The sequence below is a fragment of the Peromyscus leucopus genome, chromosome 7 (assembly GCF_004664715.2).
Source record: "Peromyscus leucopus breed LL Stock chromosome 7, UCI_PerLeu_2.1, whole genome shotgun sequence".
Taxonomy (NCBI): Eukaryota; Metazoa; Chordata; class Mammalia; order Rodentia; family Cricetidae; genus Peromyscus; species Peromyscus leucopus.
Genome location: NC_051069.1, coordinates 44750431 through 44767428, shown reverse-complemented (window position 1 = coordinate 44767428; position 16998 = coordinate 44750431).

Below are 16998 nucleotides of genomic sequence, written 5' to 3'. Positions count from 1 at the left end.
ATTTAAATTAACCCAATACTATTAATCTGTGTATTGCCACATGGCCCATGGCCTACTGGTCCTCTGGCCTCTGGCATCTTCCTCCACATTGCCTTTCTTCATCCCAGTCCTCAGTTTAATTGTACTGCCTAACCTTATCTTGTCTTGCCATAGGCCAAAACAGCTTTATTATCAACCAATGAGAGCAACACACATTCACAGTGTACAGAAGGATTATCCCACAGCACACATGATGAAAGTGAGAACTGGCCTGTGCTGGTTGTCTTCTAACCTACACACACATACATATGTGCATGCTCACAAAGCACACACATACAGACACACACACATACATGTATACACACATACATTACACCTGCATACATACTCATACATATGCATGTGCACACACATACATATATACACACAAAATAAAAAATAAATACATGTAAAAATGAACAAAATAAAAATGTGTAGATGAAATAAAAGCTTATCAGAAAATGTAGCTATAATCTACAGTGTTATTTATTTGTGTTATTAGAGTGTACTGCTTTTGCACCTGTAAGTTACATCATAACATAATAAAACAACAGGAGTTTGACAACTTTTAAAAACAATTTATATGTGTTTGTTTTATGTATATGAGTGTATTACTCCATTGTATGTCTATGCATCACATGTGTACCTGCTGCCCACAGAGACAAGCAGAGGCCATTAATTTCATTGGAACTGGAGTTATAGCAGCTTGTGAACTGCTGTGTGGGTGCTGGGAATTGACCCAGGATTTCCTGAAAGAACAAATACTCTTAACTGCTGAGCCATCTCTCTATGCCCTTGACAAACTTTTCATTGAATACAAGCCTTAAATCTTGTGGACACCTATAAATTATTTCAGTGAGCAGAGCCATGTCTACCTGTAGAAGATGCCTATACAGTCAACCCCAACATCTGCACCTGGAGCTTCAACTGACTATTGCTAGAAAGTTTTACCTGTATTGAACAATGTGGTGTAACAACTGCATTTATAGTGTGTGTGTGTGTGTGTGTGTGTGTGTGTGTGTGTGCAGTTGTATTTAGAGGCCATTAAAATCTATAGGAGGGTTGGGTAAGTTACCTTCAAATACATACCTTTTTATAGACGAGGCTCGAGCATGCGTGGTCTTGGCACCACAGGACTCCTGCAGCCAGTTCCCCATGGATCCTGAGGATAACTGTTTGTGGCTTCTTATTGTGTCCTTTGCCCCTTTTTATTTTGAGACTTCTCTTTGCATAATTTCAGCCGTGTGTCATCAGATCAGAGACAAAAGCAACAGTTCTCACTTTGCAGAGTTTAATGATCAGATTAGCCTCCCTAAGGGGAGGGGTAGTGGAGATTCTCTCACTCTGAGAGAGCCAGGGCAAGGATGCAGCTTCCTGTGAAGGCAACCAGCAAAGACTAACATTTGGCGATCCCTTCCTGCCTGGGGTGTTCTCTTCCCGAAAGAATATCATATAGGTGTGTGACTTGAGGTGAAAGTCTGAAACAAAAACCTTGGTTTCTGGTACTTTCTTTCCTTTTTTGAACCCTCTGCTCCGGTTCCCATCTCCTCAGGTGTCTGATCTCTTCCTGTGATAAAAATGCTGCTGTGGCAACACTGAGACTCCACCCCTCCTCAGCTGCATATTAATGAGAGCATTTACATTTTGAACGAACAGCTTCTGAGGATGGTGTCAGAATTAAAGGCGAGGGCTGTAGATGTGGCTCAGTGGTAAAGAACGTGCTTAGCATATGCAAAACACTGGGCTCAACCCCTGTGCTGAAAGATGATATAAAATCAAAGAACAATAAAACAAAGTAAAAGCAAGGAGTAGAGACCACAGGTTGAAGTAAAGGGTTCTTACATATGGTACTGACTGGCCCGTCACTGACATTTCTGAGTATATGTTCTTCTCACGACTGTGGTTTCACTGTGCTCTGCAGACAGCTGTAGAACTCAGTTTCCAGATGTGTGTGCCATCAGATAAAAGACTTGCTGGTGAGCTCCAGAGGCTGGGCTGATCATAGAGCAAGCATGCTGGTTAGCTTTTGTCACCTTGACATACACTAGAGATACCTGGAAAGAGGGAACCTCGACTGAGGAATTATCTCTGTCATATTGGTCTGGGACCTTGTCTTACTTGATGATTGATGTGAGAGGGTCTAGTCCACTGTGGGCGGTGCTACCCCTGGCTACGTGGTCCTGAGCTATAAAAGAAAGCAAACTGAGCCATGGTGCTTGCCTCTAGGCTCCTGTCTTGAGTTCCTGCCTTGGCTTTCCTCTGTGATGAACTGTAACCTATAAGTACCTTTTCCTCCCTGAGTTGCATTTGGTTAGTGTTTTATTCACAGCAAGAGGGAAGCTAACTAGAACAGCCAGTAAGGAGATGGCATCTGGGGTCAAGGTGAACATCAGTCCATTTGGGAGACACTTTTCCTATGTCAAATCCTGGGGCGAGGCTAGTCAGCCCATCCGCAGCTAAGAGTCTGGTTCTGGACACCTCATTTGTGGGAGGAGAGGGACAGATAGACAGACAGAGTCTGAGCACCAGGCAGGCTGGTACTGGAGACCTCACTTGTGGGAGGAGAGACAGACAGACAGAGCAGGGGTGGGGAGAGAGAGAGAGAGAGAGAGAGAGAGAGAGAGAGAGAGAGAGAGAGAGAGAGAGAGAAAGAGCTAGAAAATATGCTCTGTTTAGTGCAACTGAGAGGTAGAACAGACCCAAGTTGCTCTGGAATGGCAGACTTGGGCTGGTGGCACCTGTCGGGAGACAGGTGCCTGCTGTGGTCACCAGCACAGCATTCATCACAGTTCTGGAGATAAGCGGGGTGCAAGGGGGACAGGATGCAGCCCCATGGGAATGAGCTGGTGACACAAGAGCAGATGGAGACTATGTTTCTGCTGTGAAGGCTGGGGGTGGAGAGCGGCCTTCGGTACTGCTCTGAACAGAGGCAGGGCCTGTCACAGAGTGCTCCTCAGAGACGGTGTAGGGACCCAGTGCTCTTTCCTAGGAATGCTAGGCCCGAGATAGACTGATAAATGCATCCTAGATCCTTCCTCTCCCCTAAAGTGGGGTTGGGTATTATTCAGCTTTGCATATTTTGATGCCCAGAACAGCACAAGATACATTATAGCTCCTTGATTTACGTTTCATGCACAATTGGAGGGTTTCCTCTGGGAATACAGAAATGATGACATGATGCCCATCCTCACAAGATTTACATTCTAGGGTAGCAGATAATAATGAGGTAGAAACCAGAGAACACTCATTTTTTTTTTGAATCATCAAATGTTCTGTGAAAGGTAAAAAGAGATGGATGAATTGATTCTGTGATGGAGGACCACTTTGAATCGAGTAGGTCAGGTGGTGCTATTGGACCTGAGATGTGATTGATAAGAGAGAACCAACTGCTGTACTTAGCTATCAGGGGTAGAGGGATGGGAAAGACCGCCCTGCCCCAAGCAGTAAGTGCAAAACCCTAGGCAGCAACTACCCAGGAGCGTTTAGAAGAAGAGAAGGGATCAGGATTGCTGTGTGGCTCTGGTGGAGTATGCCACGGCACGAGTAGAGGGCTGCACTTGGAGAAAATAGCGGAGGTGCCAGGCACATTGTTTTCATGGAGCCCTGCTGGCATTTTGGGTGAGGCAGGCATGGATATTAGGTAACATTTAAGCATCTTTAGCCCTCGCCTACTAAATGTTACTAGCACCTCCTCTCCCAATTCATTCTGACAACCAAGAAAAATCCCCAGAACCATTTCCATTCCCACACACTGCCTCACGAGGACCCCTGGAAAATCACTGTATTAGTCACGGCTCTCTAGAGAAATAGAGCCAACAGTGTGTGTATATACTTACAGACCAAACACACACACACACACACACACACACACACACACACACACACACACTTCACAGTCACAGCTTCCATAGTCTGACTTTATAATGGTGCAAAAGCCATATGCATTTAGTAGGACTGTGCTAGAATTCTGAATTTTAATCTTCTTCAGGGCTAGTGATATGCAGTAGAATGCTCTCTTGAGATAACTCCTAGTCAGCTACACAGTTGTGAGGGCACTGTTGCCGAGCTACAGTGTGGAGCAGGTTAGGTGTGCTAAATATATTTTCAACATATTGCTTTTTACCTCACAATAAATTTATGAGACCTAAGCCTATTTTAAGTTGAGAAACCCCACATACCGTGTGTGTGTGTGTGTGTGTGTGTGTGTGTGTGTGTGTGTGTACAGATTTATTAGCAGAATGAGTTAGCACAGTTCTGCAGGGTGAGACATCCAAAGATTTGCAGTCAGTGAGCTGGAGAGCCAATGGATTAGTTCCCATTCTGAAGGTCAACAGTGGGCAGACCGGAGACTCAGAAATGGCTGCTGTTTCATTTCAAGTGTGAACCCAGGAAAAAGCCTGTGTCTTGATTTGAAGAAAATCAGGCAGAGGAATTCTTTCCTATTTAGTGAGAGTCAGTCTCGTTGCTTTGTCCAGCCTGGAGGAGGCTAACCACACCAGGGAATGCAACCTCCTATACCCAGCCTGCCAGTTCACACTGTAAGCCCCACTGGGGATTGCAACCTCCTATACCCAGCCTGCCAGTTCACACTGTAAGCTTAGCCAGAGTCAGTTCAAGACTCATGAAGAACAATACTTGACCAAATGCAAGGTTTTAAAAAAATCATTACACTTATTGATTTAGTGTGTGTGTGTGTGTGTGTGTGTGTGTGTGTGTGTGTGTGTGTACTCCATAGTGGAGATCAGAGGACAACTTACAGAAGCAGGTTCTCTCCTTCCACCATGTGGGGTCCAGGGACATCCTGCTTGTGCTACAAGTGATCTTACCTGTAAGCCACATTACTAGCCCCAAGCCAATAAAGTTTAAGCATAAATTTAACTATCATGATTACAGGAGGCCTTAATGTCACTCCTGTGGGGTTGAGCTTTGGGGTAAGCTGGGAGTGACTCAGTTGAATCTCATGGCTGAAGGTAGAAGACAGTCCTTGGCTATCAAAACTCCTTCCACCTCAAGTTTATTGTGGTCACTTTAGGGGTACGTTACAATCTGAGTAATGGCAATGGTAACATTACCTTAGAATCTATAGTACTGTTCTGTTTGCAAAGCTGACAGTTGTCACGCCCAAGGACCAGTTTCACCTCCATGGCTGTCTTGCAGGTAGCCACGTCGATGACTCTTCTAAGAGAAGAGAGAAGCTGCTTGGAATGGGCAAGAGAGCCACCGAGGTTATCCTCATGTCTGTGGGAAAAGAGGGGCTCGAGCGAACTGGGTTTCCGAGGTGGTGGGGATCTTGCAGCAGAGAACACCAGACCACTGCGGGTGAACAGAGCTGCAGCCGGTACGACAGTACAGCCTGCACGGCAGGCAGGTGAAGCTCAAGGACGCTGGTTGCTGCTGCCTGGCTACAGGGTCATAGCAGAGCTGTCACTTAGCGAGGAGATGGTGCGGCTGACAGAGCCTGCTGCGCGTGGCAGCTGGGGTCAGGGTGACTCAGAGGGAGCCAAGACCCAGTGCTGGCAGGGAGACAGCCAGACGGTGGGTTGGGAGTAGTCCAATCTGTCACCAAGTCAGCGGCAGGCTTTGACTCGGTGGGGAGGCTGAAGTGACACACAGGCTGATATCTCTGTCTCTTCAGCCTAGAGACCCCGCGGGCTTCTGCCTGCACCCGCTCTCCTGCTCGGTTGCCTGGGCCGTCTGCTATTGAGAGAGAAGGAGCAGAGCAGTCATGTGGGCTACAGTCCGTGCATCTCTTGCTGAAGCAATCCGTTAGCTAGGATAGGCATAGTTCACTCTGGAATTCCTAGAACCTATTTTTATGCCTAGGCAATGGAGACCCCTGGGGTGCTTCTCTGTGGAGGGAACAATAGCACCTTGAGGACAAACTAGTGTTTCCCTGGGACTGGTGATTTTCACTGTGTGTGGAATAAGGGGATTTAGGATTCCCAGGAGAAGGAAGATAAGGCCTGGGGGAGACACAGGTTATTGGAAAATAAGGGCACAAAGACAGGAAGACACATGTGGTATGGACAGGGCTGCTCTCAAGGCCAGAGAAATGGGCAGCTGGGTGCAACCTGTGGATATGGTGAGGTGAGATACAAAGGCCACAGAGCTGAGGGCAGCAGCTTTGCATATAGTCTGCCTTCTCTCAAGAAAACATAGTCAAATTAGGTGTGGTAGCACATGCTAGTAATATCAGGATGGGGGAGGTTGAGGCAGGAGGCTTGTGAGATTGAGGCCAGCCTGGGCAACATAGCAAGACCGTGCCCCCCCCCCACCCCACAAAAAAACCCTCAGGGGATCTGAAAATGATGGAAATAACAGCGCATTTTTTCTTTGTAGATGCTTTCAAGTGGTCCAATGTTCTGGGGGCTTCGGAGTCAAACCTAGACGGGAGCCAGGATTCTGTTTGGATCTGTTCCCACCATAGGAACCGATGGGCTTCCTGGGAATAGTGTGCCAGCAGGGTAGTTAGTTGTTTCTCGCTCTGTCCCTCGTATTCCTACCCTGGGGTCTCTCTCACTCTCTTGTCTAAGCCTCTGCATTGACCCCTCATGTATTCCTGGTTTTCTGTTCACAGACGACCATCCTGGTCTTCTAGTCTCCCTGCCGCCATGTCCTGGGCGTTTACTCTTCTGTCCACTCTGGCTGCTCCAATAGCCTTGGCCTGCCTTCCTCCTACTCATCTCAAAAGCACTCACAATTGGGTTGTGACTGACTTCAGACTCTTGGGGGTTGCGGGAGAGTGTTTACTGTTGGATAAATGCTTCACTTTTAAATACTTAGAAGGATAAGCTTGCAGAAAATCTCGAGTATATAATATCTGAGTTATGTGACAGTCCATTTTGTGAAAGCTCATGGTTAAAAATGGAAGGCTTACCATGCCTCTGAAAGAAATGTAGAGCAGGAAGAGGGGGAAATACATGTGTGTATACATATTTGTATGTGCATACTGTGTGCATATATGTATATACACATACAGTTTATAGAGGGTTCTACATGGGCTTCAACATTAAATTTTGAGTAACTTCCAGCAATAAATTAAATATTCCCCTTTTAAAGCAAGAATAAAATTATTATTATTATTATTATTATTATTGTTGTTGTTGTTGTTTTACTGTAATTATTATAGACAGGGTTTCTTTGCAGAGCCTGTCTGTCCTGTAACTTGCTTTGTAGTGTTGTACCCGTTTCGACAAAACCCCCAGAGACCACCAAGGAGCTGGTTTCCGAGGCAAGCACATAAGGGTCCTTTTATCAGGTTTAACCTGGGCCACTGCACAGCAGATGGAAGGAAATGTGGCAGTGGCTACGAGCCCAGGTGTAGAGGATTTTTACAGGGAAAAACCACAAGCCAGGAATTGGCAACCTGGGATTGGGTAGAAGGGGCAAGGTGATTTTTTGAAACTATTGGTCCAGACTTTGGGCGCTAAACCACATTTGAAACCATTGGGTTAGATTTTTGGCAGGGAACCACAACCTGCTGAACAGAATTTTCTGGACTGCTCAGCAGGATTATCTAGATATGTTCAAGGGCCTAAACGGCAGACAGGATGTCTCCAGGAGGATACTGTTCTGGTCCTTCCTGGAACTGAGTACAGCAGGTAGTCTGAGATGGTGGCCCTTTCCCTAAAATAGAACCTGTAAAGTTAAGTCTAGGCCTTCATAGTAGATCAGGCTTATCTCGAGCTCTGCCTGCCTCTGCCTCCCAAGTGCTGGTATTAAAGGTGTGTGCTACCACCACCTGGCACAAGAATAGAATTTTAAAAGGACAAAAACATATTCAGATTTTTAAAAAGCAAAATCTTCTTTTGTTTTCAGATTCATTGTAGTATAACTGGTAAATAGAAACGTATATATTTAATTTTTGCCCCATGATGGGAAATTCACTTATTAATCGTGAAGTGTTGGCCACAACCAAACTGATGGGCATGATACATCCTTTGGGTTTCTGACAATGAAACCAGATGAAATGTGTTCAGATTGTTTTTCCCTCCATAGATTCCAGTCCCTGCTCACTGTGTGTCCTATGGATGGAAACTGTGACTCAGACTGGCGGAAAGCCTGTGGGTCAGTGCAGGCCTTCTTGTCAGTTGATTCTTACTTCCTGAGTCTTGGAGGTGAGTCAGTTTATTAGAGGTCTCAGGAAACATAAGCCATGTATGAGAAATGTGTGAGAAGAGATGTATTAGGAGGACTTGACTCACCGGGAGTCCCAGTAATGTCCACTCTTATCTGGAGACTCAGGAAAGTCCATGGTGTAGTTCTCCTCTAAACAGGACCATCTGGGAAACCAGGGAGTGAATCCCAGCCCTAGGGCAGGAGATGAGATGCAAGGGCCCAACCCGGGCAAGCAGGCAGACAGAAGAGTCCACATTTACTTTTCTCTACTTTGTATTCTGTTCACGTCTTCAGTGACCTAGAGGAGGCCTGCTCATATTGGAGAGGCATCTACATTCCCGAATCCACTCAGTGCTAGTCTCACCCAGAAACACCCTCCTTCTCCCCAGGCCAGGGTGGAGGGTCTCAGTCCCCTTGTCACCTGAGGGAGATCCATCCTTGCAAGCGGTCCTTGCAAGACCTCAACTGTTCAGAGGGCCGGTGCTGGGCCTGGAGAGCTGGAGCCCCACTGCCTTCATCCTGCTCCTCTTAAGGAAACCTCAGGCTTGCAGATGGGCTTCCCTGGGGAAGCAGATGCCTATTGCTGGCGACACAGCCTGTTCTGAAAAGTAGGTGGATTAATTGTATACACCACTCATCAGGGGGTACTTAAGGCTATTTCCTTTGATTCTCCTATTCAGCTTTTTTGTTTTTCTGTGGTTTAGAGACTGAGTGTCTTTATGTAGCCTTGGGTGGCCTGGAACTTGCTATGTAGACCATCTTGGCCTTAAACTAACAGAGATCCTCCTGTCTCTGCCTCCCAAGTACTAGGATTAAAGGTACCACCACACCAAGCTATTAGGTGCAGTTTCTGTTTTCTAAATAAGCATTTATCTTCCCCCTTTCTCTATCATTTGTTTGATAAACGCTGACTTGGAGCACGTCTGAACTCTGATACCTTCAGAAGTAGTCAGAGACAGTTCCTAAAAAGGGGCTTCCAGGCTTGGGCATAGCTTGGTGCTGGAGCATTGAACTAATGTGTACAGGGATCAGCAATGTCTCTCTTTGGAGAGTGGCAAAAATCAAAGCAGTAGATTGGGGTTTTCCCAGGTCCTGAAGCCATTCAGTGCTTCAGGCTGTCAAGGGCCTGGAGAGTCCTAAGAACTGGAGAGGAGCCAACTGGTTCTCAGCTCCCCGGGAGAACACTCCAGGAGGCTGCAGCCCCTGCAGTGACCCTGTTCTCACTCCTCTCTGTCCCTGACATCTCCTCTTTGTTTGAGCTCTGTGAGTCCTTGCTCCTTTGGGACTGGAAACAGACTTCTATGGAGCTGCCCAGCCTCTGAGTTGGCACAAAGGTTCGACTGGTACAGGTGTTTGTTGTCAAGTGTGAAGATCTGAGATCCCCAGAACCCTGCAAGACCTCCACCACACACACACACACACACACACACACACACTTATATATGAACTCCCTGGCCTCCTCCAAAATCCAAAAGTACAAAGAAATTCCCAATCCCTTCCCAATGGCCTAGCATTCTCTCTCTGTGTGTGTGTCTCTCTCTCTGTCTCTCTCTCCTCTCTGTGTGTCTCTCTCTGTGTGTGTCTCTCTCTCTCTTCTCTCTCTCATCTTTAGGGACAACAAATAGCTCAGTAAGTAAAAGCATGTGCTAACAAGCCTGACAAGCTGATTTCAGGCTCCAGAATCTCCTCCCCCAACACACACATGTGCACACACACCAGAAAAAGAGAAAAGGAATAAAGGAAGGATTGAGGGAGAAAAAGAAGGAGAAGAAAGGAAGAGGAGGAAGGAGAAGAAAGAAGAAGAGCAAGGAGAAGGAGAAGAAAGAGAAGAAGAAGAAGAAGAAGAAGAAGAAGAAGAAGAAGAAGAAGAAGAAGAAGAAGAAGAAGAAGAAGAAGAAGAAGTCCCTAGTCTTAGAAATCCTCAAGCACAAAGAGGCTAACAGGGCTCTCCAGTTCTCACAGGGAAGTGGACAGACTATACTTCTAGGCTGCACACACCAGCTTACAGTGCTAGCTCCCCTTGGCCCCTCTACTCACTGGCTTGCTTTTCCCTGAGCATTAGTAACTAGGGGGAGAGGAAAGATGCTCTGGAAGGAGCCCAAAGTGTCCATTAGGTGATTGTTATTATGTTGATGCCTGTTACAAATGATATAAGTCTGAGGTCTTAATAAAATCCAACATTTTCCAATTAGCTTTTGCTTAATTAGCATCATGAATATTCAAAGTTCTTACACCCTTTTTGCATCTTTCCTCTTCAGTCTCTCCTCACACTGGCTGCTACATCAGACCAAGTCAGTGACACTCCTCAGGAGTGGGGACATGGAGGCCTCCGTGTGCAGAGGAACCAAGGTATCTCTCCCTGCTTCCCCTCTCCTTCTTGGAGCAAGAGGCTCAGGCTGTGAGGTTTTCCCATCATCAAAAATGCAAGACACACTGGCTCCCTATTGCCATGAGTCTATGAGAATGATCACTCTGGAAAGGACTCGTCCTGAGCAGTGCAGGATGGGGTTCTCTCAGTAGAGACTATAAGGGCAATTAGAAGTCTGGTGGCTTCCTCACTCCTTTCTAACTTCTGTCATCTGATCCCTCCTCCCTTTGTCCTTTTTTTTCTCTCTCCTCTCTTCTTCCTCCTTCATGCTTCCTCCCTTCTCATTCTCCTTCTCCTTGAGAAGAAAAAAAAGTCTTTGGTGTGTGTGTGTGTGTGTGTGTGTGTGTGTGTGTGAAGAGAGAGAGAGAGAGAGAGAGAGAGAGAGAGAGAGAGAGAGAGAGAGAGAGATGCAGACATGCACATGCCTCTGTGTGTGTGTGTGTGTGTGTGTGTGTGTGTGTGTATGTGCGCGTGTGTGAATGCAAACATGCATGCGTATGGAGGTCAAGGACAAGCTCGGGTGTAGCTTCTTTCCTTTTACTTTGTGTGAGGTGGAATCTCTTGTTTTCCTGCTAACTGGCCCCTGAGCTTCTGGGGATTCTCCTACCTGTATCTCCCCTGACCCCAAAGAGAGTGCTGGGATGGACTACAGGCATATGCTACCACTGCTTCTGACCTTGCACCAGTTTTGGAGATCTGCACTCAGGTCTTCACACTTGCCTGCCAAACACTGGTAGTTTGAAAGAAAATGGTCTCCACAGGGAGTGGCACTACGAGGAGGTGTGGCCTTGTTGGAGGAAGTGTGTCACTGTAGGGGTGGGCTTTGAGGTCTCCTATGCTCAAGTTACATGCAGTGACACAGTTCACTTCCTGTTGCCTGCAGATCAAGATGTCGAACTCTCAGCTCCTTCTCCAGCACCATATCTGCCTGCATGCTGCTATGATGATAATGGACTAAACCTCTGAAACTGTAAACTACCCCAACTGAATGTTTTTCTTTGTAAGAGTTGCCATGGTCATGGTGTCTCTTCACAGCAACTCTAACGAAGACAAACACTTGACCCGCTGAGCTGTCTCCACAACCTTCTTCTTCTTTGAGCAGAAGTATCCTTCCTGCAAAGACCTTTCCCTACAGCCTTGGTCATGTAACACGAAAACAGCACAGCTCCGGTGTCTCTGGGCTTGACACGTGATGCCTCCCACCCCTCAACATGTCATCCCTGGGATGGCATCTGCAAACCTAGGCACACAGCTTGTACAACATTGACTCTTGTTCTTTGTTCCTTAGGAAAGAAAGTAGAGAGCCTGGGATGGGGGAGAAGTTGCCCGAGATGGAAGACCTCATTAGAGCCAGAAGGAGGGATTTGAATTCAGACTTATTGCCCCTGTCTGAGACATTTTCCAAGCCGCTAGACTTCCAGCCCTAGAGAAAAGCTAGCCTCAGGTTGGAACAGGAAGGCTCTCTAATTGTATGAACATCCATTTTTATGTTCCCACCAGGCAGTAGTACCTTGCTCCACTCTGAGTGAAGGAAGAGAAGAAGGAAAATAGCCATTATTTGCCCTCCAAGCTTCCCCTGGCTGCCTCTCACCCGATCGAGGCTGGAATATGTGGTACCGGCTGTAATTTAGGCTTCGTTTGGAGGATTTCCCAGTAGTGCCTGCAGCTCGTAATGCAGGCTGTCAAAATGATGCAGAATTGTGCTCTGCCAGCTGCCCGGCTGACTTCATTCAGATACATCTAATGTGACAATTTTGTCAAAGCTTGTTTTAAGGAGTTGTTTTGACTGGTGTTAATGTGGCCTTCTTAATCAGCCAATTGCTGCATCTGAGCCCTCCACACCAGCAACCAGAGGATAAAGTTTCTCTGTGGTTCAGTCTGGCCTGGTCTCCTCTGGACCAAGGGTGACCCAGCCCATTGGTAGGCCAGTGGCCTTCCTGTCCTTGGCTAGCTGTGACAGTGACAATGCTGGGCAGATGGTCAGGTCCAGGCTCAGGAGCTGAGCAGAGAAAGGCAAGCCTAAAGTGGAGAAGACACACACTTAAAAAAATACAACAACAACAACAAAACAACTCAGGGGTTTTATGCTAACAAGGAAGTGTTGTGATCTCAGAAGAACTTGGCAAGATTGAGTTCAGTCAGAAGAGGCTTTGGGAACTCCAGAGTGCAATGAGTTGGCAGGAGTGAAAGTTCTGAGCTGATGCCTCCTTAGAACCCTTGAGAATTCCCTGGCCTGGTCAAGTTACCTTATCCGAGTTCTGATTGGTCCATCTGACAATGAGAACACTAATCCTTGGAGGTAGCTGTAAGGATTAAACACAACATCCTAGATGGAGATGCCTAGTCTCTGGCAGCTGCTTCTTTCTCTCCCATTTGTGGTGGCTTCCAAGCAGGACAGGATATAAGCAAGACAGCAATATCTACCAGGAAGTGGTCCATGCAGTCTCCAGGGGGCACTTACTTCCCTCATGCTCAATGGATCATTTGTAAACACCCCTACTAGATTTTCTGTGTAGACAGGAGTTGAAGTTCATTATTTCATATGCAGCCATGTATGACTTACTGCTGGGGACGGCTGTGCTGTCCAGTAATTCTGTCACTTTGCAAACCTGGGGACACTGACACAAGCAGATGGCATAGGTTACTGCATGGTCTCCCGGTGCGATCACAAGACACAGTAAACCCGAGGTTCATGGGGACCATGCTGGTCTATCATAGTTTACTGTGAACTTTTGAAAAATGACACTGGAAAGTATAACACAGGGGAGCTGGGGAGATGGCTCAGTTGGTAAAGTGCTTGTTAGACAAGCATGAAGACCTGAGTTTGAATCCCTAGCACCCATGTAAAAAGTCAGGCATGGTGGTGCATGCCTGTGTTATCAGTGCTTTGGAAGCAGAGACAACAGCTTGCTGGTCAGGTAGTCTTGTCAAGTTAACCAGCTCCCAGTTCAGTGAGAGACTCTGAAAAACAGCAACAACAAAACCCAGAAATAAAGGGGTGGAAAGAGATAGAAGAGAACACCTGATATCAACCTTTGATCTATGCACTTGCACACACACACACACACACACACACACACACACACATACACACACACACAATCAATATGTTTGTACACACATACCCTCCCACCAAAAAATGCACAAAGTATGTAAATACATAAGCCAGCAACATGTTGTTTCTTATCATTGTCAAGCATTATGTGCTGTACATAATTGTACATGTTATATGGTTTTGTTTTATTCTGTTTTCTTGGATAACGTCCTACAATGTAGCCCAGGCTGGCCTTGAACTCCTGATCCTCCTGACTCAACTACCTGTGTGCTGGGATTATAGGTATATGCCACCCTTTTCAGCCTCATGCTTTGATTTTAAACAGCTGGACATGCACTAATATCATAAATGTGTGAGGGACATCCTGTACACGACATTACAACAGCTACATTACTAGGCAAGGGGAGATTTTTTTTTTTACCCTATCATAATTGTATGGGTTCAACATTGTATTACACAGCCTGAGATGAACTAAAATGCAGCTGTGTATGTTGAGGCTTTTATATACACCTGTAGAATCCTTGATGCCTGCAGGGTACCTTTTCCTGGGATGGCGTGAACAAACATCTAGGCACCCCAGAAAGGGGACTCATGACAGTCCAAAGAAGTTTTCCTGCCCAAGTGTAGCTGCTGAACTAATGAACTTATTGGGGTTACTTTTAGGAACCTCAGTGTTCCATAGGTGGCTACATCGTGGAAAGGGACCAACCTCAAAATGGTGATGACTCATAAAATCTGCACTCCTGCTCCCAGCTCCACTGCAAAGCCTCCCCAGCAACGGTTTACTGCTTTTGTAATTTGGGGTGGGTGAGCAGTGGGAATCAACTTTCTAAGTCCCTGAATCATGTAAATTTCATCATCTTTCCTGAATCCCATGTGCTTCCAAACCCTTCCCTCCAGGAGGGAATGTTTTGATTTGGAAGAAATAACCAGACAATATGCCTATTATATAGTATGCTAAACTTATCCTACTTGATGTTTAGTCTAGAATTGCACCTTCTGTGATTTGAATTAATTGATGTCAATATTGGAGTTTGTGTTCTGAGGAAAATAGAAAGTGGATACCAGAAAACGACTTGCTGAGCAATACTACGTATGTGCCAGGTGTCACCCGGCGTTGATGTGACTTCATCATGCCACCTCGTTGAGGTTCAGGAGGCGAGAAGTGGAAGAGTGTAGATTTAAACTCCTGTCTTCTATTCCCGATGTCCATATTTGTCCTTGTAACCATTGCTAACTGTAGAGGTCCCAGGTGTAATAAGTCATTGCAGCTCCTGGCCTGGAAAATGAACAGCTGCCATTACATACCCGGTCCCAAGAGGTGTGGGATCTGGGTGTGATCTAAAAATTATCTGCAGGACATGCATGCTGTGGGGCACTGGGATTAGTGAGTCTTCCTGTCTGGCTTTGGGACTTCCTAGTTCATTTGCATTTCAAAATGTCAGTCCTTCCTCCATGCTGCTGGTTATTGATGTTTATTTTTAACTTGCATGTGATTAAGATGAATCAGAGTTCTTTCCACCAGCTGCAGATGGGTCTAATTGGGGTGTTGGGGTTCAGGTTTCTGTGTCATTTTTTAGGGGTTCTCCCTGCTCATGATTGGATGAATATATTGGATATGTCTCACTTCCTATTCTGTTTCTGGAACCTGCTGATGACAGGGGAGGTTCTTGATCCTGTCTGAACGCCCTGCCCCCTGCTTCCTCTCCACCCCTGGGGACATCTATGCTGCTCCAGACACTTTATTTGTCTTCATGAAACAAGAGTTAAAAATAAAAATCAATAACCACCAGATTACCAAGAGAAGATTAATTCCACTTTTGTAAATGCTAATGAGATTTGGAAGCCTTGCCTGTGGGACAGGAGAGGCTTAGCGCCTTCTGCCTGGCTCTAGGAAGGCTTTAGGAGAGTGCTCCTGGAGGACTTGGTGGACCTGTCTCTTCAGCCTGTACATCCCAGCCTGCATCCTCTTCTGGCCCTCCACTGAGAGTCAAGGAAGAGACAATGATCCTGAATTCTTTGCAGCAGCTGGAGAGATTGGGAGAGGCACCGTGACCTGGTGGCTGGCACACTTAGTGACAGGTGCTGAATACTTCATTTTGTCCATTCGTCTCCAGCAGAAGTTGTAGCTTTGCCCTTCTGCCAGGTGGGCTGTTCTTCCTTTGAATACCAACCATGTTCACTTGCTCTTCTATAAGGGTTTTCTCTAATGTCCCCTTCTCTATGAGACCTTAACCTGCTGTTCCATTTCTAAACCACAGACCTGTCTCATACCCTTCTCTATCTCCTCCATGGCCTCCAAATATGACATGCTACTTGCATATTATAGAATGCCTGGCTTTTCCCACTAGACCTGAAGCTTCACAAGTGACACAAATGACTGTTGCCCGCTTTGGTTCACATGTGCATCTTTCAGTCATGAAATTCGTGTCCAGTGTAAGGAAGGTGCTCCATAAACACTAATTTAATGCAAGAAGGGGAAAAGCCAAAGTGCAGAGAAGAGGGGCATAACTAGAGTTTTCCTGCCTTGCCCACAGTCAGGACAAATCTCTGTCACCCGCCAGTCCCACAGCTGCTCAGACCCAACCAAGTAAACACAGAGACTCATATTGCTTACAAACTATATGGCCGTGGCAGGCTTCTTGATAACTGTTCTTATAGATTAAATTAATACATTTTCCATAAATCTATACCTTGCCACATGGCCTGTGGCTTACCGGCATCTTCGCATGCTGCTTGTCATGGTGGCGGCTGGCAGTGACTCCCTCCGCCTTCCTGTTCTCTCAATTCTCCTCTTTGTTAGTCCCGCCTATACTTCCTGCCTGGCCACTGGCCAATCAGTGTTTTATTTATTGACCAATCAGAGCAATCTGACATACAGACCATCCCACAGCACAGGGGTGTCAGTGCAAGAATCCTTAGGCCGTGTGAAATGGGCCAAAGGGCAGGAGAGAAAACTGAGGTCCATCTGTATCACAGGATACTGCTGAGCTATGAAGCTGTGGCGGGGCACTGATGATAAAGGGAACTGCTTGCGGGGAATGAAGCCAGCTTCAAAAGATCATAGACTGCAGAATTCTACTTATTTTCTATTCTAAAAAAGACAGAATTATTCAGATGACAAGCAAGTCAGCAGCTGTGGGAAGTATGGATTGTGTGAGGGCTTGAGGATGCAGTAGTAGTAGTTTTTTAGACTACATTAGAAGGAGGTTTTTTTTTTGTGCAACTGTTGCATATTCTGATCTTAGGGGTACTTTCATGACCCTGTGGAGGTGTAAAATCCATAGAACTAGAGAGAAAAAGATAGTTAATTGTGCTGTATAATTTTAAAATCCAGTGTAAAAATGTACCTTCAAAATTAATAAAAATCTTTTAATTAAAATTCCTCTCACCCCAGAAAAAATGGCTGTTATCAAGAAATTCAATGCTGAAGGATGAG